We start from the raw sequence: 27,256 nt of genomic DNA, 5'->3' as shown, positions 1-27,256 counted from the left end.
CAAACTTCAGTCTCTCTGGGAGGAACCACTATTCTCTATCATGCCAAAATGCTCACCTAAAAACAGTCTTCATCTCATGTAAGCTGATGTTAAGGTTTGTCAGAACCAGCCTTTAAAAATGACTGTGACTGCCGCTGATGGCAGCCCGGCTAAATGTCATGTGCATCTCTCCTCCTCCTGCAGCCTATGCTTACACCCATGAAGAATTTCTCCTGGTGAGAGTGGTGTACACATCAGCAAGCTGAACAAGCTTACCTCCTTTGCTCACTATTCCCCTTGCACAGGATTTGGTTTTTTTTGGAAGGGGTGTGCTCTTATCTCTTCTGTAATCCTGTGAGTCTCCTCATTTATTAAACTGGGGTGGGAGGAAGGCTGCCTATGAGCACAGATATATGGTTTTTATTTAATCAGGTAATGAAAAGAATGCATTTCAGGACATAGCACATATTACAGTGACTCAAATTGCTTATGCTATTTCATGTTTTTATAAGTTACCATCTAATTTGTCATTACAATTCAAAGTAACTTCATTTTCCCTGGTGGAGAACTGAAAATTACTGTAACTTACAATTTTATGGTAATTACAATGAGAACTCACATAATTAGTGTAGCAAGATCACTGTTCTATTTATTTTTCCAAATGAGTCACACCCCTGGTAGGGGAAACTTGCTGTGTAGGTTTAAAGCTCCAGGTGCTATCTATAGTTGCATGGTATCTAATCAGCATAACCTTTCTTTCTATTTCGCCTCTGAAATATTCTCCCTGACCAACTTGAGGAAAGATCTAAGTTTAAAATAGATTAATTTTGAAAATTTAGTATGCTTGGAACACATACTATATTTACATGGAATGAAAAGACGCTTATGGCACCCAAGGCACTTGCACTTACTTGTTCTCAAGTTTTTGTGCATAATATGTACTTACTCAATAAACTGCTTCCATGCAGAGCACAGGAATTACCTGGTCCTCTACCTTCCATTCAAATGTGCGGCTCTAGTATCCACCAAAGCTCCTCAGTCACGAAATAGGGCGTCCATCCTCTGCCTTACAGTTTGTAGTAACAGCTGTGGATTGGACCTTATTAGTGCTTGTAGTCCTCTCCAGCCCCGTGTTCATGTCTTCATTCAGGTGCTCATTATTTCGGCTTCATTCAAAGTCTCCTTGAAGACAGGAGGACCCGCAGAGATAATCACTTCATTCTTCGTGCCCCAGACATACCTGTACATAGCTTTAGAACAACAACACCTGAGAACACATTGGAAACAATACAGAGCAACAGGGACTTTCCTACTCTGCGAGTGTGGACCTGAATTATGACTGGAATTTTGGACATAAATTTGACAAAATTGAGAAAAATGGAAGATGATTATATCACACAGCCAGGATATTCAACATGTAAGTTATATTATTAGGAGTAATACTCAGAAATTAGAAAAGTGAATTGCACAAGAAAAGATGCATACAAAACTTCATTGCAATGTTGTTTATAATATCAAAAAATATTAGAAACAATCCAGGGTCCTTCAACAGGAGAATGCATAAATAAATTGGCATTTTATACAAAGTAATTGTGAATACATGCTACAAGATATAAATTATAAATTACTGTGTCAGTGTTGGTAATCTCAAACATATAGTAAGGAACAAGGAAAAGTGAGCTGCACAGAATAATAAAATTCAAATACTTCTAAAACAAAACAAGTAATATTTTGAATAAAGTATCTAGAACATTTAATGAGCAGTTACTATGTTCCTGGCATTGTTTCAAGTGCTTTGCTCTGGGAAAGGAAAAACGTGAAATTTATGAGGCTATTTGCCTATGGTGAGGGAGTTTATGGTGGAGAGGGTAGGAAATTGGTTTTGAGAAGCGGCCTCAGTTTTACTTGTAGTGCTTATTTTTGTTCTAAAGGTATATCTGTAGGCCAGGCACGGTGGCTCACACCCGTAATCCCAGCACTTTGGGAGGCCAAGGTGGGTGGATCACCTGAGGTCAGGAGTTCGAGAGCAGCCTGACCAACATGGTGAAACCCCATCTCTACTAAAAATACAAAAATTCGCTGGATGTGGTGGCATGTACTTGTAATCCCAGCTACTAGGGAGGCTGAGGCAGAATTGCTTGAACCCAGGAGGCAGAGGCTGCAGTGAGCTGAGATAGCCCCATTGCACTCTAGCCTGGGTGACAGAGCAAGACAGTGTTTCAAAATATAAATAAATAAGTAAATGTACCTGCAACTGTTATCGTACTCTTCTTATCTAACATCTTTGCAGTCTCAGAATTCACACTTCTGCCACTGCTTTCTGAGGAAACTTTTGAAGATTAGGCTTTTTTGGATTTTGTTAAAGGGTGCTTCTCCCTGAGTAAAAATAACATTCCTAATGAGATGCACAAATCCAAATAAACTTGAGCACAAATAGTAATTAAGAAACAAAAACAATGTGGCATTCTCATATTTACTTGTAGTTAAACTGGTTGCAAAAACAAAAACACATAGGCAAGTAAATAAACTATTGCCTGTTGGTGAATTCTTAGACCATTAATTATATATAAACAGCAAGTAAAACTTTCAATCATTTTTCATAAAAAAGAAGTTTCTCAACTTTTTAAATTCCTTAAACAAATAAAATCTCTAAACACCTCTTCTAACTGTAAGTGCATATTGAAATATAAAACAATAATATCTAATTGGGGTTTATAATACATGTTAAATCAAAATACGGAATGATGGACTTCTGCTTCCATGAACCATCACTGTTATGAAAATTACTTTCCTACAGTAAACAACTAGACAACCACAGAGAATATTCAAAATGACTATTTTTATAAATAAGGCAACAGGCAAAACAGGGATGTGATTCTTAAGAGGAATCAATGAGACAAGTCCTATGTCAGCCCCAGCTGAAGATTGAGAAACAATTTCTAAGCCAGAGTACATGAAAAACAAACCAAACTCAGTATGGACCATTAATTGCACAGCGTTGATGGGACAGAGATTAGAGTTCACTGAGGCTGAGATGGTTGGATTTTATGAAGCAGGACACCAGATGGGAGGCATCTGGACACAGAGAGAACGTTCAAGGTCTGCAGAAGAGTCTTTTGAAATTTTTTTTTGAATACCAAATTCCGCAGGTTTGAGGAGAAGTTCAATGATACTAGGAAAAGAACCATGAAAAGAAGTGGGCTAAATAACTCTCCCATCCCACGGAAAACTGAAAATAGTTTACACTGCTACCAGACAAAATGTAGGTATTAAAATACACAAACCATTAGAGTCCTCCCAAGGATGATAGTGGGCAGCCTTAGCTCAAGGGTGAAGGGTGCTCTAGTGTGGCCCTCATGAAGCTTAAAAGCAAGCACTGAATGACTCAAAGTAATTCTAAGTGACTTAATGGAATGCCAGAACAAAGTTCAACATTATTAAAAAATAGAACAAAACTCAACACCCAGCGATGGAAGATCACAATGTCTGTCATTCAGTCAGCTATTACCAGGCATGCAAAGATGCAGAAATACATAATCCATAACCAGGAGACAAATCTGAACTAATAATAGACACAGAAATGAAGAAATTGGTAGACATGGTGATTTATAAGATTATTACAAGTGTGTTCCACCAGGCGAAGTTTCTTAGCTTTGAGTTCTGTGGAAATCGAATCTGATCCTAGGGTGGAAGCGTTCCATCTTGGCAATGAGGAACTCTAATCCAGGACTGCCTAAATTTGTAGGTTTGGGAAACTCAAATTGTGGGAGTGAGTCACTGGATGTGGCAGCCACATGACAGGCTAGTTGGCTCTCACTGCCAGAAAGAAACTAGTGTTCAACGGTAAGCATCTAGTTATTGATGAATTCCAGGTCTAAGATCTATGGGATGTGACTTTATACTCTTTTGTATCAGTTTTTAGACACCAAATCCAGGTGGATTTTAGAATCTAGTAGTTCTATGATCATGAATAAAGGCTCTATAAGCATTCATGTATAGGTGTTACTATGAGAATAATTTTTAACCTTATTTGGATAAATAGCTATGAGTGCTATCATTGGGTTATATGGTAAATATATTTCTAACTTTATAAGACACTGCTAAACTATACTCTAAATTAGGTGAACCATTTTTTATTATTCCAGCAAGGTATGAGAATTCCAGTTGATATATATACTTTACTTGGTATTTAACTTGTAAAGTCATTTGATATGTGTGTAGTGATATCTTACTGTATTTTAAATTTGAATTTCCCTTATGATTAATCTTATTGAATATCTTTTCATGTAATCTTTTGGTGTTTGTGTATCTGTTTCGATGCAGTCTTTTAATATTTTTATTGGATTAATTTGTTTTTGCATAACTAATTGCATTATGACAGATTTTTTTATACTATGCAGAGAAGACCTTTGTTTATATTTCTTTAGCAAACATATTCTTCTAGTCTGTGCTTTCTCTCCTAACATTTTAAATATTGTCTTTCAAAGAGTACGTTTGTCCTTTTTATGACATCGCGCGCACACACACACACACACACACACACACACACACACACACAATTTCATTTTAAAAAATCTTTGCATAACCTGAAGTCACGAAGGTTTTTTTCTGCCTTTTCTTTTAGAATTTGTTATATTTAGGTCTTTGACAATTTCGGCTAAACTGTTTACACGGTACAAAATAGGAGTGAGAATTTATTTGTTTGCATACTTATACAAATCCTGTGGGTCAAATAAGAAATCACAAAGACAATTAGAAGTACTCTGATTTGAATGAAAATAAAAGCACAACATATTAGATTTATAGAACACAGTTAAAGCACTACTTGGAGGGAAATGCGTTTCATTTCATGTATATTAGAAAAGATTTTTAAATAATGACAACTTTCAACCTTAAATAACAAGAATAAAAAGGACAAATTAAACACAGAGCAAGTTGAATGATGGAATTAATGAAGATAAGAGTAATGATCCATGGGATATAAAATGAAAAAATCAATCAGAAAAGGAATTTTTTAAAAAGCTGGTTCTTTAAAAATCAATAGCGTTGATAAACCAATAGCCTGACTGACAAAGAACAGAGAAAAGACACAAATTGTAAACATCATGAAGAAAAGAGAACTTATCACTGCCAGCTTGAAAGATAGTAAAAACACAATGTAGGGATATTACTGTTAACTCTATGCCCCCAAATTTGAAAAATTTTATGCAATAGATACATTTATTAAAACATCCAAACTACTAAAGCTCAATCGAAAGGAAATAGATCATCTAAATAGTCTTAAATGTATTAATAAATGAAATCTTACCTAAAAGCTTGCCACAAAGAAAACACTAGGCACAGATTACTTCCCTGATGAATTCTATAACTGACGGAATAATATCAATTCTACACAAGTACTACACAATTACTCCGAAAATATTGAAGAAGAAATACTTCCCAATTCATTTTATGAGAACGTTATTGCTTTAATAGCAAAAGCATTAAAATGCATTTCAAGAAAAGAAAACCATTGACCCATAACATTTGATCGTATTCATAGAAATCACCAACAAAGTAATAACATATTGAAATTCACAATTAATAAAAATGTTGATAGATTATGATCAAAGGGAATTATCAGAGGGAAAACGTAATAGTTCGTAATTTAAAAGCATATAACTTACTATGTAAATAGAACAAATATGAAAACAATATGATAATTTGAATGGATGCTTATATCATCATATTTCAAACAAAATTATTGATAAGAATGTAATCTCAGCAAAGTAGCTATAATATGATAAAGCATATCTAAAAATCTTATCGGCAACAGTGATGAAATATTGACTACTAGGGGAAAAGACAAATACGTCTGCTCTCACCACTTCTAACTGATATTGTACTGGAATTCAGAACCAGGGAATCATGCATTAAATGAAATTAAGCCGGGCGCGGTGGCTCACGCCTGTAATCCCAGCACTTTGGGAGGCCGAGGCGGGCGGATCACAAGGTCAGGAGATCGAGACCACGGTGAAACCCCGTCTCTACTAAAAATACAAAAAATTAGCCGGGCGCGGTCGTGGGCGCCTGTAGTCCCAGCTACTCGGGAGGCTGAGGCAGGAGAATGGCGTGAACCCGGGAGGCGGAGCTTGCAGTGAGCCGAGATCGCGCCACTGCACTCCAGCCTGGGCAACAGAGCGAGACTCCGTCTCAAAAAATAAAAAAAAAAATAAATAAAATAAATAAATAAGTGAAATTAAATGAATGCAGTTTGGAAATAAAGAAGTAAAACTAGAGTCACGAACAACATCATTGTTTATGTAAACCATACTATAGAATCTACACTATATATACTAGAAGCTATGAGTAAGTTTATCAAAGTTGTGACAGGTCAGTACGTAAAATTCTATTTCTGTTTGTTTGCAGGCAAAAAATTAAGATGAAATAAACTTTCAAATTGAAACATTAAAAAATCTATTTAAAAGAGTGCCACAAATCGTAAAATATTTAGGAGAGATTTTTTAAAAACGTGTAAGACCTAAGCCTTCTCAACTACAGACATTGCTGAGAAAAATTTTAAAAGTCTTAAATACTTAGAGATATAAACCATTTCATTTATCAGAAAGATCAACTTTTATAAATGTTAGTTTTCTCTAAATTTATTTATACATTCAAATGTAATTGCAAACATAATCTAAGCAGGACCTTTTCTAGAAATTGACAAATCAGTTTGTAAATTTAGAGAATGTAAAATTGCCAAAACAATTTTGCAAAAAGAATAAGTTTCGAGATTTACAGTTATACTTTACACTATCTCAAGATTAGTAAAATGACGTAAGAATCAAAATAATGTCGTGTTGGTATAAGGCCAAGTACGTAAGTCAATAGAGGAGTCAAGATAATTTAGCAACCGCTTCACACAAAGATGACACCCAGGCAATTCAATGGGGAAAGTAAAGTCTTTGACCACTGCCTAACTCTGTACTAGAAAATAATTCATGTAATTTAAAATGTATCTTTGACCTATATAAAAAAGCTAGAACTGGCCGGGCATGGTGGCTCATGCTTGTAATCCCAGCACTTTGGGAGGCTGAGGTGGGAGGATCACCTGAGGTCACAAGTTCAAGACTAGCCTGGCCAATGTGTTGAAACCCCGTCTCTACTAAAAATACAAAAATTAGCCAGGCATGGTGGCATGTGCCTGTAATCCCAGCTACTCGAAGGGCTGAGACAAGAGAATCGCTTGAACCCGGGAGGCGGAAGTCACAGTGAGCCGAGATCACGCCACTGCACTCCAACCTGGGTGACAGAGTGAGACCGAAATGTGAGTGCCTCCAAAGGCTGGCAAAGGCAAGGATGATGATTCTTCCTTAGGGCCTACAGAAAGAAGTGCAGCCTACCCATGTTTTAATTTTATAGCAATGCTACTGTGCTGGACTTCTGAGCTACAGAATTGCAAGATAATAAATTTGTGTGGTTTTAGAATAAGTTTATGGTAATTTGTTACAGCAGAAATATAAACCTAATATGACAGTTACAAGATAAAAACAAGCTAAAGCTAAATATCCATCAAATTAAGGTTGTATAAAGCACATTGCTGGATAGTCACATGAGGAAATACAGCTCACCAATAAAACAAGCAAATAAACAGAATATTGATACATACAGGTGCATGGATAAATCTCAAATAACATTATTTTGAACAAATCATGTTAGATGTAAAAGAAGAAAAATTATATAAAGTTCAGGACAATTCTTGATTAAAGAGATCAGAAGAGGCTGGACACGGTGGCTCATGCCTGTAATCCCAGCACTTTGGGAGGCCGAGGTGGGCAGATTACCTGAGGTCAGGAGTTCGAGACTAGTCTGACCAACATGGAGAAACTTCATCTCTACTAAAAATACAAATTAGCCGGACTTGGCTGTAATCCCAACTACTTGGGAGGCTGAGGCAGGAAAATCACTTGAACTTTGGAGGCGGAGATTACGGTGAGCCAAGATTGTACCATTGCACTCCAGCCTGGGCAACAAGAGTGAAACTCCAACTAGAAAAAAAAAGAGAGAGAGAGAAAGATCAGAAGAATGGATTTAATGCACGGAGAATTTTCTCCAAGAGAGCATAAAGAAACTTTCATAATTGATGTGAATGTTCTAGATCTTAACAAGGTGATGGCTACATGAAATACAAATTTACCAAAATTTAAGTTTACAGCTAATATTTGTGCATTTCACTGTGTATTAATTTAAAAAAGACAAAGAAGCACATACAGGAAAAGCATGTGAATTCCTGTTCACTTCCCATCAGAAACTGGAGGCAGCATATTTAAATTGATGACAAAAAACAGAGACTGTCAACTCAGATTTATATGCCCAGCAAAAATATCCTTAAATAGTGAAGATAAAATATTTTTTTAAAAATTGCCAAGCAATGGTGGAATTACAGAATCCATCTCAGCAGAGATAGAGTTGTGCCACTAGAAAGCCTCAAAGAAATCCTTAGGCTGAAGAGAAATGGAAACAGGAAGACAGATGGAAAATCAAAACTTCTAGAAGGAATGAGAAGCACTAGAAATAAAAAAAATAAAGAAGAAAATCATTTAGTGAAAAATATATATGAAATGTTTATTAGAAACAGGACACTTGATAGTCTTGACTGTCAACTTTTGGGGTGAGATTATAAAGAACATTCACTGACTTTTTAAAAAATGAATTGATTTACATATAATACATAATGTGTGATTGTATATGTACAATTTTTTTCAATCATAAAATATATAAACTTCACAAAGATCAGGGCTTATGTCAAGGACACAGGAGACAACTGAAAGAATCCCCAATTCCAAAGTTGGAATATATGACCAACAAAATAAATAAAGTCATACTGGATTACAATTTAAATTATTAAATAAATACCTATGAATCTATAATGCTATAAATAAGTAATTAAGTAAATAAATGGTGGAGAACTGAGAAATTCCCCAGGTAAAAGAACGACAAATGGTTGATAACTTGCCCTGATGAACCTGCTCTGATGCTGTTGCATCACAAATCCCCACTCCTTATATGTGTACTCTGCAACTTCCTTCTGGAACTTCCTTCTGGAGAGAGCAGCACAGAAAGAGGAAAAGAGCAATAATTTTACAGCAAGGAAAGCTGACAGGCACTAACTCAGACAAGTGGTCAAAGAAAACATCAAAACTTTAAGGCCACATAAAAATCGTGGCATGTACCTTGATATGATATGATGGAAACTGGAATTTATCCTTGTAGTCTTCCTGCCAGAGACTCTCAGTCCTAGCACAGCTATGAGAAAAGCAAATAATCTGAAGAGAGGCACATTCCACAGAACTGCTGGCCAGTGTTCCTCGAACTGCAAAGGTCAGTGAAATCAAGGAACATCTGAGAAACTTTGAAGGCCACAGGAAGCCTGGAAAGCCCTGGCCACTAAATGTAAGGTGGTATCCTGCATAGAATCCTGAAACAGAAACATGACATGAGGTAAAGTCTAAAATAAATCTGGATAAAGTACAGAGATCAGTTAACATAGATGCATCAACACTGGCTCATGAACTCTAACAAATACACCATGCGATAAGATGAAAAAACAGAGGAAGTGGAGTATGAGTCAAATGGGACTCTGTACTATATTTTCAGTTTTTCTGTAAATTTCAAATTGCTCTGAAATTAAAATTTTGGAAAGAAAAAGGAGATGTTAAACAAGAATCAAAGTTATACTGTGTTTAAATAAATTGTATTGATAGACCTAAAAAACATTACCATAAAGACAATTTTTTGTTTTGTTTTGTTTTCTTTTCTTTTCTTTTTTCTGACACAGAGTCTCGCTCTGTTGTCCAGGCTGGAGTGCAGTGGTGTGGTCTTGGCTCACTGCAACCTCTGCCTCCCGGGTTCAAGTGCTTCTCCTGCCTCAGTCTCCCAAGTAGCTGGGATTACAGGTGCCTGCCACCATAGCCGGCTAATATTTTGTATTTTTGGTAGAGATGGGGTTTCATCATGTTGACCAGGCTGATCTCGAACTCCTGATCTCATGATCCACCCACCTCGGCCTCCCAAAGTGCTGGGATTACAGGTGTGAGCCACCATGCCTGGCCAAGACAAATTTTTATTAGAATCAAAATGGCATATGCATGCATTTGAACAAAATAAAAATAATGTGCTAATACTCCCTATCACTCCATTATAAAAGCATATTCAGAATAATTTATCTTGGTACATATTAAATACTTTATCAGTTTATTAGTGCCATCTAAAAGTGTATTTTTCTGAGATTTTTAAAAAATTACTGTTCTTTTATGTCCTGAAATTGTCTTTGGATTTTTCATTTTTAGATTTTTATTATTTATTTATTTATTTTAGAGACAAGGCCTGGCTCTGTTGCCCATGCTGGAGTGCAGTGAAATGATCATAGTTTACTGTAACCTCAAATTTGTCACTCAAGTGATCCTCCTGCCTCAGCCTCCTGAGTAGCTGGAACTACAGGTGCATGCCATCAGTTAGGTAATTTTTATTTTTATTTTATTTTATTATTTTTTTTGTGTGTGTGTGTGTGTAGAGACATGGTCTCACTATGTTTTCCAGACTGATCTCAAACTCCTGGCCACAAGTGATTCTCCCACCTCAACCTCCCAAAGCACTAGGATTACAGGTGTGTCACTGTGCCCAGTTGTCTAATTTTCTTTAAAGTTTTATCTTGTGGTTAATATATTTGTAAATATTGACACCTTGGATTGATAATTTTGCTTTTTTAAATGAAAAAACACTGTCTTTACAATGTACTTAGGTACATGTTAATCTCAGAAGAATTACCTTAAATATTCTCATTTCTCACCTATATTAATACAGTATTTTGTAAATATTTAAGAAACCATATATTTTTGGCCACTATTTCCTCTTTTGTTTATATTCATGATATCTTCCACTGAGACATTTTTGCACAATAAAACATATCTAATAGGTTCTCTCTATTAGGATTCTTTCCAAAGTTTTACCACATTTCAATAATAGAAATCCATGGGCCCTTGGATTTCCATTCCTTTACAGTACAGGTTATAAACATATTCCACTAAAATTAGAAGCTTCATCAAAGAAATCAAGATATCCCATAGAGTAATTACAGAATATTAAGATTAAATATTCTAGGTAGCTTGGGCCTCCATGCTGTTTGCTAGATTTGTTTTATAAATAAATCCAACTTTGAAAAACCATCAGAAGCCAAAGTTTAGTATTTCATTTGTTAAAATATTTTGCAACTGATTTTAAAAGAACTTCAACCAAAATTTAGAGAACTTAGTTACCAAAATTTTTCATATTGATCTAGGATACAGAAACTGATTTGTAAAGTAGGTATTAAAGGCACAGTGTTTTTAAAACATAATTGATCATGAGCAGCAAAGAGGAAATATATAGTAGTAAGCTGATTTTGTATTCAACATCACCATCATCACATAGACCTCCTTGGTGTAATTACTCTTAATACATACATACATATATATACACACACACACACACATACATATACATATATATATATACATATATATATATAAAATCATCATCTCATGGTGTAAGTGAAAGACTGATTTTAGGATGCATCCCATTCCAAAATCTGAACATACTCAAGTCCTGCCATGGGTGCCATGGGTGCCATGGGTGCATGGGTGCATCAAGTAAAAGTTGGTCCTTGCTATATGTGGGTATTGCATTCCACAAATACTGTATTCCCTGTCTGTTTGGTTTAAAAAATTTAAAAAAAAAAAAAAAAAACACTCTGCTTGTAAGTGGACCCATGCTATTCAAATCAGTGTTGTTCAAGCATCAACTGTGTATTTGTGGAGTTTGAAATCTGTATTTCTTTCTGTTGGACTTTGGATGTGTTTTGGATGACATTATGAACAATTTCAACCACAACTCATTTCAAATATATTTATGTTACATAACCTCCTTAATTTAGTAAGACTACTTTTGTTATACCCAGACCATTTGTTCCCCAAAGAAGTCCACCAGAGTCCAGAGTCAAAGCCAAGCGGCAAGGATCTTTACTACAAGTTCGAACTTGGTCCCTCCATTCCACAGCATACAAGAGGGCCTCGAACAATGCGAGTGCTTGCTTTTTATAGCCCGATGTAAACAGGATATGTAAAGTTACAGGGGAACAAGGTAATTCTCTCGGTTACAGCATTACAATTGATTAGCATTTTTTTATTGGTTCCCGCTGCGTCCTTATCGGAGATTTCCCAGGTGATGTTTTTCTGAAGTTTGAAAGAAATATGGGGGAATGTGTTTGTGCTGGGCTCGTGCTGGGCTCAGGGAGTTGGGAGATATATGGGGGATGTGTTTCATTCCTTTCACTTTTCTACCATGATGCTTTTCTGTAGAGAATGTCTTGTATAATTTTCATGTTTCATAAATAGCCAATTTTCTTCTTTGACATTAAACTTCAGGATTTACAGTAGCATTTTCAATAATCTTAGCTTTCACTTTTAGCAGAATACAGTTTGAAGAGCTTTATCTTTTTTCTGTAAATGAACTGCTATTGGAATTTGCCTGATTTTTTTTATTTGATGAAAAGTGTGCTATTCAAGTGGAAACTTTTTTAGGGTGTGCCAAGCTCAGCCACAACACATTAGCAATGATTCCCTGACTTTTCACACCTGCACTTCTCTACCTTAACACAAACTTTTAATTGCAAATGAGATGAACTGATTGATCTAAGTGAAAAGCAATGATTCAGAGTGACAACATGTAAACCATCACTTTGGGGACAGACTTTTAAAAATATCTACAAACTTTTGAAGTAGATGTTGCTGCCTCTTTATCTGAATTGTATTTTTGACTTTTTTTTTTTTTTTTTTTTTTTTTGAGATAAAGTCTGGCTCTGTTGCCCAGGCTGGAATGCAATGGTGCGACTTCGGCTCACTGCAACCTCTGCCTCCCAGGTTCAAAGGATTCTCCTGCCTCAGCCTCCTAAGCAGCTGGGACTACAGGTGCCTGCCACCGTGCCCAGCTAATTTTTGTAGCTTTAGTAGAGATGGAATTTTACCATGTTGGCCAGGCTAATCTTGAACTCCTGACCTCTGATCCACCAGCCTTGGCCTCCCAAAGTACTGGGATTACAGGCATGAGTCACCACACCCAGCCAGAGTTGTATTTTTGTTTCTTTAATGTGAACCAGTTACATCAATCAGCACAAACCTCATGGTGGATGGTAAATGTTAACAAAATTTCTGCAAGTTACATGTTTGCCATTAATTTTCTTAAATAAAATAATTATTTTGTATTTGAAGTACATTCAATTTATTTGTTGTTTTCTCATTGATTCTGAAAGAGTGTATTGAAAACATGAGCAGCCAAGTAGATAAGAAGAGGTTAGTGGAGAGTGGCTAGTGTGGAAACAGGCCAGAGATGAGGATAAATTGATGAGTCCCTCTGTATTCTGAAGGCCAGTTGATAATAACTAAACAAAACAGGTTCTGGGGGGGGAAAAAAAGCCAAAATTGGTTAATGAAAAAGTAAACACCTTTAAAGGACCAACTGCAGATGAAGACATTAAATCAGAATCAAAGGATAGCCCCCGCTTTATCAGATTCTGCACTCCCATAAGGCATTGCACGAGAAAGCTCAAAACACCTCAGTGAACAGAAAACCCTCGGCCTCATAAAGCTTATTTCTTCATAATAGACAAAAATGAAAGTCACCAGCTGATTCTGTAAGTTTAATATAGATTTGATTACACAGCTAGATAAGGAACAAAAAAATTCACAGCATAGCCCTGAAAATCCCAAGCATATTTTTACACCAAACCCACTGGTGCATTAACAAATAATAAACTATTACAATCAACACAAGTATATTTCAGAAATGCAAGAATTTTAAAACATCAGGTAAATCCAACAATTTAATTCATCCCTTCTATTGACAACATATTTTTAAAATCACATAATGATCTGAATAGATGCACACAATTTTAAAAATAAAATTTAATACACAGTTTCAGAAAAGAAAACAAAGAAACTGCCTTAGGTGAGAATAAAAAGCATTTACAAAAACCTTACAGCAAACCTCACATGCAAACCTTGCTACAATCTGGTTGTGGGTCCTATAATAATTTTGAAAAAAGTACATGCTGTTACTATTACCATTAAACATAACACTGAAGGGCTTGCCCAGAGAATAAAACAAGAAAAAGATGCAATAAAGGGAGTTTAAAAACGTGGAGACATATCAGACACTTAAGAGGTGCCATTTTATGTCCTGTGAGCATTATGTGCCTCATGTTCCAGCCACTATTGCAGGCACCTATTGTGTGAACGTTCATTAAACCTACTCAGGTGCAACCTGAAGATGCCTCATCTGTGTCTGGGCTCCATTCTGCTGGACGCCCCCAGGGCTCCCTGTTGGTGCCCAAGCACAGGACATGATGGTCCCTGCTTGGCACTATGGCTGTGATATTTATAAATGTGGGTTAGTTAACGTCCTATGTGGCAAGACTTTGACTAATGAACTGTTGGAGTCAGAAAATAAAATCCACTTTCTCCAGATAGACTCCTCAGTGATGCCTTTTATTCTTCTTTGGAGGATGTTGCATCAGACAAGCACACAGCTGCACTTAGCAGCAGCCAGCCTGAACCTAACTTCGTTCAGTCTCCATTTATTTCCTTCATGTTATCCTTCTTATTGACCTTAATCGCTGAGATTATATTACCTCATGAACGAATAGCACATAAGCCCTTGCATTAGATTTTTGCTGAGAACTCAATGCTCAGAGACATGTTAGGATTCACCCCAGAATGCAAACATCACATTGAGATTTTGCAACTAAATTATTTAACTGTCTCAAGGTTACATACAACTCAAAACCTGGTCTTGGTTCCTTAGTTCTATAGTGATTGCTGCTGGCATTCAGTGTCATTTCAATGACAAAAGCTTTTTTCTGTGGTTAATCTTGATGAGAAATGGGCAGAGGGTGAATCATTAGCATATACGGTAGCCCTGGCACCTGAACACCATCAGGAGCAATGAAAATAACTAGGATTGTGCAGTGAGTTGGCTTATAGTAACTACACTTGGAATCCTAGATAAAAGAGAACGATGCATTTGGGGCAGCCAACTCCCAACTCATCCAAGGGGCTTTTCATGACTGCTTTGAAAGAAAGTCAACTTCTGCAGCTGCCCAGGGCAAAGTCGACTATGCTAAACTTCATGCCCAGGGTCTGTCAGCATGGTGGCTAGACTGCAAAGACTAGCTGCGTAATACCAGAATTTTCCAAAGTCAAAATCAGAGCCCTAATGTGGACAGATTGAAGTCCTGACTCCCAGGATGGGGATACCTGGGGGTCTTAAATACTGAGATTCTCCTGAAACCTTAGTAGAAGAATTCTCTTTGATTTTGCTAGAGAAAAATATTCTCATTTTGCCTAGAGCAAAGAATAACTTAACCAGATGTAAGGGTATGCCACAAAGACTTCCTTCGTGCTCAAACAGGCAAAATGTGTAAGTTGAGAGAAGTTAATGCACCTTTGTGTAAGCTCTGGTCAATGGGAAGTGTTGGGGCTCACACGCCACCCCAAAATATTGCTTTTAGGCATATTGACAATTCACTGGTTATTTTGAGAAACTACAGAAACTCTGAAAAGCTTCTCCTTTGTAAAATAAATTTATATATATATATTTTAAGATGGATCTCACTCTGTTGCCCAGGCTGGAGTGCAGTGGTATAATCTAGGCTCACTGCAAACTTCTCCTCCCGGGTTCAAGCAATTCTCCTGCCTCGGCCTCCCGAGTAGCTGGGATTACAGGCATGCGCCACCACACCCAGCTAATTTTTGTAGTTTTTAGTAGAGACAGGGCTTCACCATGTTGACCAGGCTGGTCTCGAACTCCTGACCTCTAGTGATCCATCTGCCTTGGCCTCCCAAAGTGCTGGGATTATAGACATGAGCCACCATGCCTGGCCACAAAATTTACATCTATAAAGGAAATATTTATTACTAAGGGTGTCCATACCAGGAAGAGAGCTGCTTCAGGCTACTTTTATCACTGAGAGTCTCATCTGCATAACAAGGCAAGCTTTACTTACCATATATTTATATATTTCCTCCCCACCCCTCTCCTGTCTCCAACCCCCACCACTAGTCCCCATGGCCTGCCAGAAACCCTAAGCCCCTATTCCTATCTGTAGCTGAGGATGCTGTATAAGCTTAATTTATCTGACCCTTCCTCAAGTCTCTTATTTTTGTGGGACTCTCGTGTGTAAGTACATAACTAAATATGAGTTTTCCCATGTAAATCTGTCTTATGTCAATTTAATTCATAACCCAGCCAAAGTACCTAGAAGGCTGGGGGAAGCTATTTTCCCTTCTCCACAGAATGAGCCAATGAATTATTTTTTTTTCCTTTCCTCCTCTGGATTTATTCCCTAAAATGCAACTTAAATAATGTCTTGAGGAAAAAAAAAAAAAAAAAAAAATCAGAGAATCAGCAATCAGTTATACTTCGTGGCAGCCAGGTAGGTCCAAGACTGCCATGTTGGCTCTCCATCCTTCTCTGCCTCACTCCCGTTGGCCCTTAATTCTCTTCCTGGAATTGCACTCCCTAATAAATTATTAGCCCCTAAATTATTACCTTAGCTGCTGCTTTCTGGAAATACCAGGCCAAAACAGAAGGGAATCAACAATTAGCATTATTTAAGAGAATCATTAGATATACTTTTAAAACAAATTATAGAGTTCATCAATTTTTTCAAGTACAAGACAATCACCAATAATTATTTAGAAAAGCATTTGGAAAGGAAGATATCATTAACAGTAATAGTAATAAAACTGCCAGATTAGTACAGGAAAATGAAATATGGCTGATTATACAAAATAATCACAAATGCAACAGAAGCTTGTATAGAAATTACCGAAGACAGAGTGAAAATGGCAGATAATTAAATAGTGTTAGGGAAAATGGATCATAATGTGAAAAAAGAGTAAAACGGAATTTCTACTGAAAAAAAAAAAGTTAGAATAGTTGGACAACAGTTTGTGTTTCAGCATAAAGAATGTGACCCTTACACAGTATAAACCTCTAAATATCAACACATGAGAGTTCAGTAGGTTGGCTGTGAACCGATGCGAGATTCACACATTCCTTAACCTGCTGTACCAGGCAGTCAGGAACTCTATTGCATAATTGATGGAAAGGGAACCGGTCATTCCGCTGAATTCAGTAGCTAGAAAGACATTAAAGCTGAGGGAACCTGGATTCCATGGCGTTACTATGCTGAAATGTCCTCGAAATCACATTGCTTCCTGCCACCCTCCCCACTGGTAATCACAAGGATAGGGGGAGTGAGGACTTCCGGCTCTGCATCTGAGCAGACTTCCGGCTCTGTATCTGAGTGGACTTCCGGCTCTGCTTCTGAGCGGACTTCCGCCTCTGCATCTGAGAGTGTCGAGGCCATGCGTGCAGGGTCTTTGCACACCGTCCTGCTCCCCGTTTCTCGGGTTCTTAGTAAATATACTTGCTGCTAAGCCTAATGGAACCTTTTGAGTTTGACTGACAAATTGGAGTAAAGGCTTTTTGGTGGTTTTGCATCCAAGTCATATTATATACAGGCATGGACACTAGTTATACAAGAGACAGCAGTGTAAAAGGCAAAAATGTAAAGGAAATTAGAATGTATCAACGTACAGGAACACGTCAAAATTAAGGACTTTGGTTTATGGAATTATTCTGATAAATGTAAGTTTGTGGACAGATTAGAAGAAGACTTTTGGGACATCTAAAAATGCAGAAGAATTAATATTACTATCTAGAATATCAAAATAAATATTGCAAATCTGTGAGGATATATGAAGCCAGGCAAAAGATGTAATCAGAAAATGTACAGAATGAAAAGCTGGAAGGCTAGTGAGTTCATGAGTAGTGGCTGAAAACTGGAACATCAGTAGGAACTTTTTTAAGAAGTCACCAAATTAAGCTGATTTTAAATCTAGATTAAAGCTGATTTTTAATCTAAAATCAAAATCAATTTTTTATAGTGTGAAAAATAAAGACAGACACTGTAATGATTTAATATACTAATGAGGCCTGGGCTATGTGATGAAAATTTAAAAAGCATGAATTTCAAATGAATTAGTGTGTTCCACACAACATAGGAAGCAGAGTTTTGCTCGATTTTGTATGGCTTAAGCTGTGTATAATCCAGAGAGGTCAAAGTCCAGAGAAGAGATGAGAAAGCAAAATAAAGCCAGGTTGTGAAGACTTGCTACCAATCCCTCTTTAAAATGTGTTATTAGTAGACTACGTTTGGAGCAGTTTTACGTTTACAGAAAAATTTAATAGAAAGTACATAGAGTTCCTGTATATCTGTTCCTGCCCATCCCCATTTTAGCCTATTTATTAATAATATCTCTTGGCTGGGCACGGTGGCTTACGCCTGTAATCCCAGCACTTTGGGAGGCCAAAGCAGGCGGATCACGAGATCGAGAGATCAAGACCATCTTGGCCAACCTGGTGAAAACACGACTCTACTAAAAGTACAAAAAGTATCTGGGTGTGGTGCTGTGCGCCTGTGGTCCCAGCTACTCAGGAGGCTGAGGCAGGAGAATTGCTTGAACCAGGGAGTCAGAGGTTCAAGATGGTGCCATGGCACTCCAGCCTGGTGACAGAGCTAGACTTCATATGAAACATAAAATAAAATAAATAGCTGGGCGCGGAGGCTCACGCCTGTAATCCCAGCACTTTGGGAGGCCGAGGCGGATGGATCACGAGGTCAGGAGATCAAGACCATCCTGGCTAATACTGTGAAACCCTGTCTCTACTAAAAATACAAAAAACTTAGCTGGGCCAGGTGGTGGGTGCCTGTAGTCCCAGCTATTCGGGAGGCTGAGGCAGGAGAATGGTGTGAACCCGGGAGGCAGAGTTTCCAGTGAGCCGAGATCGCGCCACTGCACTCCAGCCTGGGTGACAGAGTGAGAATCCGTCTGAAAAAAAAAGAAAATAAAATAAATAAAGTAAAGGAATAAAGAATGGCTACTCCATAGATAGAGCAGTTCCAAGCACTGCTGGTTTCCCATTTTTATGGTTATTTCTTGATAATATGCTAAACAAAGAGTGGATTATTTATTCCTCACCTTTTAGACCATATAGGGTAACCATTTGTAAATTGTCATGGTACTGGTGGGAATATAGCAGTGAAGATGACTAGAGGTCACTTTTGCCACCATCTTGATTTCAGCTGGCTTCTTTACTGCAACTTGTTTTTATCAGCAAGGTCTTTATGACCTGTATCTTGCGCTGACCTCCTATCTCATCCTGTGACTTCGAATGCCTTAACCTCCTGGTAGTGCAGCCCAGCAGACGTCAGCCTTATTTTACCCAGCTCCTACTCAATATGGAGTTGTTCTTGTCCAAATGCCTCTGGAACTCTAAAAATCCCTGGTACTCTGCCTGTTTTTTCTCCATTCTTCAACGTGAGCCCCTGGAAACAACTGATTTTTTTTCTTCACTGTCTCTGTAGCTTTGCCTTTTTCAAACTGTCCTATAGTCAAAATCATACAGCATGTAGCATTTTCAGATTGGGTTATTTCCCTTAATAATCTGCATTTAAGTTTTCTCCATATATTTCAATTACTTTATAGCTTCCTTCTTTTTATTGCTGAGTAATATTCTAATGTATAGACATACCACAGTCTGTTAATTCATTTCTCTTACCGAAGGACAAATTTGTTGCATTCAAGCTTTGGCAATTATGAATAAAGCTTCTATGAACCTCTGTGTGCAGAGTTCTGTGTGCAGAGTTTTGTGTGAATATAAATTTTCAGATCATTTTTGTAAATACCAAGGAGTGTCATTGCTGGATGGTATAGCCAGAGTATACTTAGTTTTACAAGAAAATACCAAACTGTCTCCCAACACAGATGTAACATTTTGCATTCCCGCCAGTGTTACAGTCTCACCAATGCCCCACAATGTAGCAGTCTCTCATTATAAGGTATTACCCAGAGTTTTCTGTTTCTCAACCAAGAGAATTAAGGAGCATGGACACAAAGGGTGAAGTTGGAGTGAAAGTTAAATAAAGAAGAGAAGAAAACACTTCACCATGGAGAAGGGGCCTGGAAGAGGGTTGCTGTTTTTACAGTTGCATGCAAAGGCTTTTACGGGAAACCAATGAGTGCTGGGCATCTCATCTGCATAAGGTGTGAATTTCTGGTAGCTCCACCCCATCCTCCTAGTGTGCATGTGGACCCTTAGCTTGGGTTTTTCCACATTGCTTTGTTCCCCTTACTACATATGTATTAGGGGATGGATCTTGGCAATTCACCTGTGTCGTCTTTCTTATCTATGCAGTTGTGAGCATGTCTTAGGGAAGCCCCTCTCTGCAAGTTCCCTTATCTATGCCTGCAGCTTGATTTTTTTAGGCTGTTCTTCTGTTTGAAAGAATTTAACTGAGGACCCACCCTAACTGACTGCCTGACCATTTTCTTCCTTTCTCCTCTCTCACCAGCATGAATGAAAGTTCCTTCTGCTCCACATTCTTGATTCTTGCCAACATTTGGTGTTGTCAGTGTTTTGGAGTTTCATCATTTTAATAGGTGTATCGTGGTATCTTATTGCTGTTTTAATTTACAATATCCTGATTACATATGATGTGGAACATCTTTTCTAACCCATACCCAATCTTTTCTTTTGCCTCTCCTTAACTTCATCAGTTGGTGACCAATCTTTCCAAAACGATCCCAAAGAAATTAATGTCTTTTTGTTTCTGTTAGGTTATCCTAGCCCAGGAGACTGTGTGTTTCCCAAAATATCTGTAAAAAATTGCATACACTCCAATAATAATTGGCATCACTACTATCTTTGTGCAGCCTGTTTATTTTAGTGTCTGTGTCAAGCCTATTTCCATTTAACTGCCCTGAGTGTCACTGGGAAGAGGCTTCTGTAACTGCCCTATGGGTTCACCTTGCCCATTGCCTAGACAGAGTGGATTTATCAAGACAGGGGAATTGCAATAGAGAAAGAGTAATTCACACAGAGCTGGCTGTGTGGGAGACCAGAGTTTAATTATTACTCAAATCAGTCTCCCCAATCATTCAACTATCAGAGTTTTCAAGAATAATTTGGTGGAGGGTGGGGAAAGGCCAGTGAGTCAAGAGTGCTGATTGGTTGGGTTGGAGATGAAATCATAGGGAATTGAAGCTGTCCTCTTGTGCTGAGTCAGTTCCTGGGTGGGGGCCACAAGATCAGATGAGCCAATTTATCCATATGGGTGGTGCCAGCTGATCCATTAAGTGCAGGGTCTACAAAATCTCTCAAGCACTGATCGTAGGAGCAGTTCAGGGAGGGTCAGAATCTTGTAGCCTTCAGCGGCATGACTCTTAAATCATAATTTCTAATCTAGTGTCTAATTTGTCAGTCCTACAAAGGCAGTCTAGTCCCCAGGCAAGAAGGAGATTTATTTTGGGAAAGGGCTGTTACCATCTTTTTTTAACTATAAGCTAAGTTCCTCTCAAAGTTAGTTCAGTCTATGCCCAGGAAAGAACAAGGACAGCTTGGAGGTTAGAAGCAAGATGGAGTTGGTTAGGCCAGATCTCTTTCACTGTCTCAGTTAAAATTTTGCAATGGAGGTTTCATTTCGAGAAGTGATGTAAAAGTTCTGAGAGTTACAGATGCAGTTAGATCTCTTCTTTTCTCCTGTGAGTGACTGCATTTTCATTTTATGAAGCCACACGCACACAGATCACCTGCAACTCTATCTTTGCCTTCTTTTGTCTTTTACATTTCAGGACTGTATTTAGAACTGTGAACCAAAAATGGACTGAGGCAGGTCTCAGTTTCTAGAGGTTGATTTAGCCAAGGTTGAGGATGCACCCAGAAAACATACAAGCCACAGGAGCATCTGTGACTTGTGCTTTTTCCAAAGTGGGTTTTGGAAGCTTCAGTATTTAAAGGGGGAAAGAGCAAGCAGGAGAGGAAAAAAAATAAGGGAGGGAGGGTAGGCAGAGAGGCAGATAGGCAGATGGTTACATTCTTCTGAGGCTCTGATTAGCCTCAGTGCAGCTACATTTTACATGTGAAAAGAGTGAGTAGAGGGAAAAGTCAATTGTGCATTGTCTTGCATTCAGTAAATCTACATTTTACATAAGATAAATTAACATGTGAAAAGAGGGAGTAGAGGAAATGAGGCTATGACACAGGGTTGTGAAACGCCAGCTGTCTATTTGGGAACAAAAGGAAAAGCACTTTTTGTGTGACTCAGTTCCCAAGCTGAACTTTCCTTTTAGCATAGTGAGTTTGGGGTCCCAAGATTCTATTTTCTTCCACAGAACATAGAATAATAACAGACATCAATTTTTATTCATTTTCTCTTTACCTCTCCTGGCCCCCTTTCACCCACCTGTAATTTTAGAGGCTTAGTGGATGATCACCCTCCACCCCTTCATTCAAATTAGAAACTCATTGTCTTTTTCCTACCTTATGTGGCATGATCAACTACTCAGCACTTCTCACACAATCTTTCTCCAAAAAGCTCCTGAATGCCTCCTGTCCACTCCTTCCTTCTGGGATCACCTGGTTTGAGTGTCCGTCTTCTCTTTGGGCCTACAGTCTCTCTTCCATGATGCTGGGGGAATCATCAACTTTCAAGGCTGTTCCGAGGAGCACAGCCCTCACACCTTGGGATCAAACCATGCTCACCTTCCCGCCCTCCTCTCCTCCCCTCCTCACTTCTGCACAACCACTGTCCTGCTCCACCAGGGTTGTTCACAGCAGCCTGGCGGGCCAGATGTTTCCACATCTCCAGCATTTGTGATCCCTCATCTGAGACTGCCTCGAATCTCAATGGGATATTCTTTATCCTTCAAAGATCTTCCTTACACTCTTGTCAAAATCAACTGATACAGAAGGGCTGGGCTCCTGCCTAAGCCCCACCCTTAAGCCTAGAACCCATGGCCCTAAATAAGAACAGCTGACCCCAATTTCCTACCCAAATGTTGCCTTTTTGGCCTTCCATTGCCCCTATCTTGTGCCCATAAAGAGACTTCAGCTGGCAGAGCAACACAAGTGGCTGAGCATCAAGGATACAAGCAGCTGCAGAGAAGCAACTGAGCACCGGAGGCCACAGATAGACACGGCTAACTTCAGGTTGTGCGGCCTCAAAGAGGGGCACGACTGTAGACTGCTGTGCTTCGGGGAAAGATCACCTTCTTCCCACAACATCCTCTTTCTAACTCTCCATCCCTCAGAAAGCCACTTCCATCGCCCAATAAAATCCTCCACATACACTACCTTTCTAATTTGTTCATGTGATCTGATTCTTCCTGGATACCAGACAAGAACCCAGGTGCCTAAAGGGCAGGGGCTGACTCTCCACTGAGCTAGTTGGCACTTGGCCACCCCTGGGTGGCAGAGCTGAAAAAGCACTGGTTGTAATGCACTTAGACACTGCTGTGGGGCTCACACAGAGCCTGCTCCTGCCAGAAAGGAGTAACCAGCTGGCTCCAGCATTCCATTGCTCTGGTTTTCACACTTGCTCACACTCTCCCTCATGCAAGGAGTGACCAGCAGCAGGCTGAGTGAAGCGAGCCACTCCAGTTCCTGCCCACGAAGAGGGTTAAGGGAATTATCCTATTTCACAAAACGATGTAGAATGAATCAGTCTTTCCTCTGTTAGAGGATAGTGCAAAAATTCTCATCCTTACAATACTTGACATCTTGTATCTAATGACTGATCTACATGACTGTTTCTCTTCCCAGACAGTGAGCTTCTCAAGTGAACAGGTACAGACTCTGCCCCTCCTCCACCAGCATCCTCACACTGCATTTGGCACTTGGAAGACACTCAGACACCTGCTCAAAAAAAGAAATAGATGGGCCGGGTGCGGTGGCTCACGCCTGTAATCCCAGCCCTTTGGGAGGCTGAGGTGGGTGGATCACAAGGTCAGGAGCTCGAGACCATCCTGGCTAACACGGTGAAACCCCGTCTCTATTAAAAATACAAAAATTAGCTGGGCATGGTGGCAGGTGTCTGTAGTTCCAGCTACTCGGGAGGCTGAGGCAGGAGAATTGCTTGAACTTGGGAGGTGGAGGTTGCAGTGAGCCGAGATCACGCCACTGCACTACAGCCTGGGCAACAGAGCGAGAATCAGTTTGAAAAAAAAAAAAAAAAAAGAATAGATTAACACATGACTAAAAATAGTTTCTTATGATGTAAACTTTATTCTCCATATGACTTTCATAAGACATATAAGAACACACCACTAGATTTTTGAGAAATGTGCGTGTATTTAGTCATGCCATAAATGATTAATTTGAAGATCTTTGATATTAAAGAAACATTTTAAATATTTCCATTTTTATCTTCTCTATGACCTAGACTTTTTAGCTGATAGACTGATGTGCTGTTGTAGCTATCCCAAATGCTAAAAAAAAAAAAAAAAAAAAAAAAAAAAAAAAAAAGAGATTGGCTTTTAAATGATAGAACGTGAAAAATCACATTTTTGAAATACTTACCGAGATATTTTAAGTACATATTTTGTGAAATGACATTTTTATTTGATCATACCCTAAAAATACCCTATTAATACAAAGAAATTTAATTTACTTGCAGCCCTAGATTTCAGAATTTTATTTTCTTATGGGGGTGTGAACATTAGCAATATCAATATGAGGTCACTAACGTGAAACTCTAACAAATCAGAGCCAGTCGACCATGGACGAGCCCTCTTACGTGTGTATCTATGATGGGAACTATGTCAGGAATTCCTCAGAACTGCCGTGTTCCAGGTAGGGCACTTGCACAGTGGTACTTGCCTATAAGTGCTAGCTCCACCAAGGAGCTAACGCCAACTCCTGCAACAAGCTCCTGTAACCAAAGTTCTCTGTTTTATTTGCTTTTCCTTTTTAGTTGTACACACTTACGGGGTGCATGTGCAATTTTGTTCCATGCATAGATTGTGTAGTGGTCCAGTCAGGGCTTTTAGGGTATCCATCACCCAAAGAATCCACGTTGTACCCATTAACCAAGTCGAAGATCTTTGTTTCAACAAAAGCTTACATGGACTTTTTGTGTTTCACAGCTGCCCCTGTGCCCTGTCCTCTTGAATGCCCTGATGGTCCACCACAGCACAGGTATCCCAGATTGCAATTCCTGAAAAAGCTCTTTGCTTTGGAAAGTCAGTCTCTCTGTGGCTCATTTTAGGTTGACAGGAGCTCACAATAAACTTGATTTTGGTCCTTTGCAAAAGGAGACAAGCGAGTCTCCCGGCAGTCTAAAAGAACGTAGGTGAAGAAAACACAGCTCAGAGTCTGGGTCAAGGTGTATCATAAGCAACACAACCCCTACTTGTTTTTCTATAGGTGCAAGAGTATTTGAGTGTCAGCTATGACAAAGCGTTCCGTACACTGCCACTTTGGCTTTTAGAATTCACTCTGCAGTTTAAAAATTAATGGGGAATCTGGCAGTCTGAAAGGAGCAGAATAAAATCAAATTCACTGCTCTCTCAATTTTTAAAACTCAAGCAGTTGGAACAGTTTTCACACCTTTCTTATGTGCAGGCCAGCTGGGGAAATCCAGGAATCCACCCAGTGTAAGTGAAATGGCATTTTCTGTGACATACTTACTAGACACTTGTCACAGTGAGCCTAAAGCTTAATCACAGACTCCAGGAAATGGTTCCCATCTGAGCCCTTTGTTTTGCAGGAGATTCCCGGAAAATTGCTGAAGGATCCTCTTGTAAAAACTTACTTCCTGACACTGGACACACTGTGTGTCCAGGACCACTTTGCTATACCCATCGTGGACACGGCTGGCCCTATTCCTTGTATAAAATGGACAGATTAACCTCAAGATAGAAACAATAAAACTGAGATGTGCTTTCTGCATTTGTAAAAGTAGGTAAGGTAGTGGAGGAAAACTTAACACCCCTCCACCCTCCTAGGTTCTTTGGCTGAGCAACAAATTACATGAATACTAAGATTAATAGGAGACAAATAATTTTAATTACATACTGAGCATGAGAGTCCCATAAACATGAAACTCAAAGCAGTGCCAAATGGTTGAGCATCCTGAGCTATGGAAAGGAATAAGGGCTTGGGGGGACTTTTATCTGCATAACAAGAAAACCCCTGGGGTGGTGGAGAGAAGTCTCAGGAGGATGAGGGGAGGAAGGTATGGAGAACGGGGGTTTCTTGTGATGCAGGTAAAGGTCCCTCAGATGAGAAAGGCTGTCTTACAGCAGCTGTCTTCCTGCTATGGGCACCTTTGCTAATGAACATTTCCTTTTCTATACTTTATTTTCCGCAGTGGAGGCGGGTGTGAGGAGCTTTCCCTGTGTTGGCTGGTTCTCAGATTCTTCAAAGTAATCAATATGCTAGGGTGACATGTTGTGGGGTGATATATTCTGGTCTCCGGCAGTCCTGTTTTTCAGGGTATGCCCTAAACCCTAACAATAGTAAGTCTGAGAATACATTTTGTAACATGGGAAAGGTGAGCTTTTGATGTGACCAACCTCCCTCCCATTTGGTCCCTATTTGTTGCTATGGTAATCCATCCTGAGAAACTGGCTCCCCTAGTTCCAGGACGATGACGCTGGTGAGGGTGCCTTGGTGATGGTGGCACTAGGAGTGGGTTGGCAGTGACAGCTACTCACCATTCCTAAATATTTATTAAGAATCCAAACTGCACTGGGCGCTTCATGAGCATGAACACTTTTAGTCCACTCAACTGTGGTATGAGCTCGGTATTTCCGTTTTCACCATTGAGAAAAATTCATCCCAACCAATTCCAGATCCATTTTCTTTCCAATGTTCATCTGATTTCACATTTATTCTTCACTTACCCCTGACATTTAACTAAAGCCTAGTATGAGAGGTTAGAGAATTCAAGCAAAATCACACCTACTTGTCACATCCAGCTTATCTCCAAGAAGACTGAAAATCTTCCCCACTTCTTGTCACTGTCCTCATTAGTAAGAGGAAATATACAACATTTGAAAAACAACACTGTATTAAGTCCGGTAACATATCTTTACAGTGTACTAAGAAAGGAAAAGAATGAATATACAAAGGGAATATGTAAAAGCAAGAATTTCACTTTTCTAAAATGCTCTCTTGAGTAGAGGAAAGCAGTGTCTACTCTCACTGTGTGGTCATGTTTGCATTTTTCGTCTTCATCTCTCGGTTTTATAGCTTAGCGAGGGAATCGTGTCCTATAATTAGTGTTAACTTAGGGACAGGATAACCTTCAGTGCTCCAAATACAGTTCTGCAATTTCTGTAAATGGTAAGATGTCTTG

The 27,256-nt window shown here is 38.8% G+C and overlaps 1 long non-coding RNA gene across 5 annotated transcripts in view; it reads left to right on the top strand.

The window, feature by feature from the left end:
• The window catches only part of LOC105491865 (uncharacterized), a 78,127-nt gene that overhangs the window by 26,208 nt on the left and 24,663 nt on the right, over nucleotides 1-27,256 (top strand). Inside the window, exons 3-6 of one of the 5 annotated variants that reach the window (XR_011607299.1) lie at nucleotides 10,336-10,476; nucleotides 10,558-10,624; nucleotides 11,954-12,135; nucleotides 12,841-13,217. This is a non-coding gene — a long non-coding RNA (uncharacterized lncRNA). The other 4 variants (XR_011607298.1, XR_011607297.1, XR_011607296.1 and 1 more) reach the window with 4 other exon arrangements.

The sequence above is a fragment of the Macaca nemestrina genome, chromosome 8 (genome assembly GCF_043159975.1).
Source record: "Macaca nemestrina isolate mMacNem1 chromosome 8, mMacNem.hap1, whole genome shotgun sequence".
NCBI classification, from domain to species: Eukaryota; Metazoa; Chordata; class Mammalia; order Primates; family Cercopithecidae; genus Macaca; species Macaca nemestrina.
Note: the sequence above shows the minus strand (reverse complement) of the source record. Positions and strands in the feature narration are given on the sequence as shown.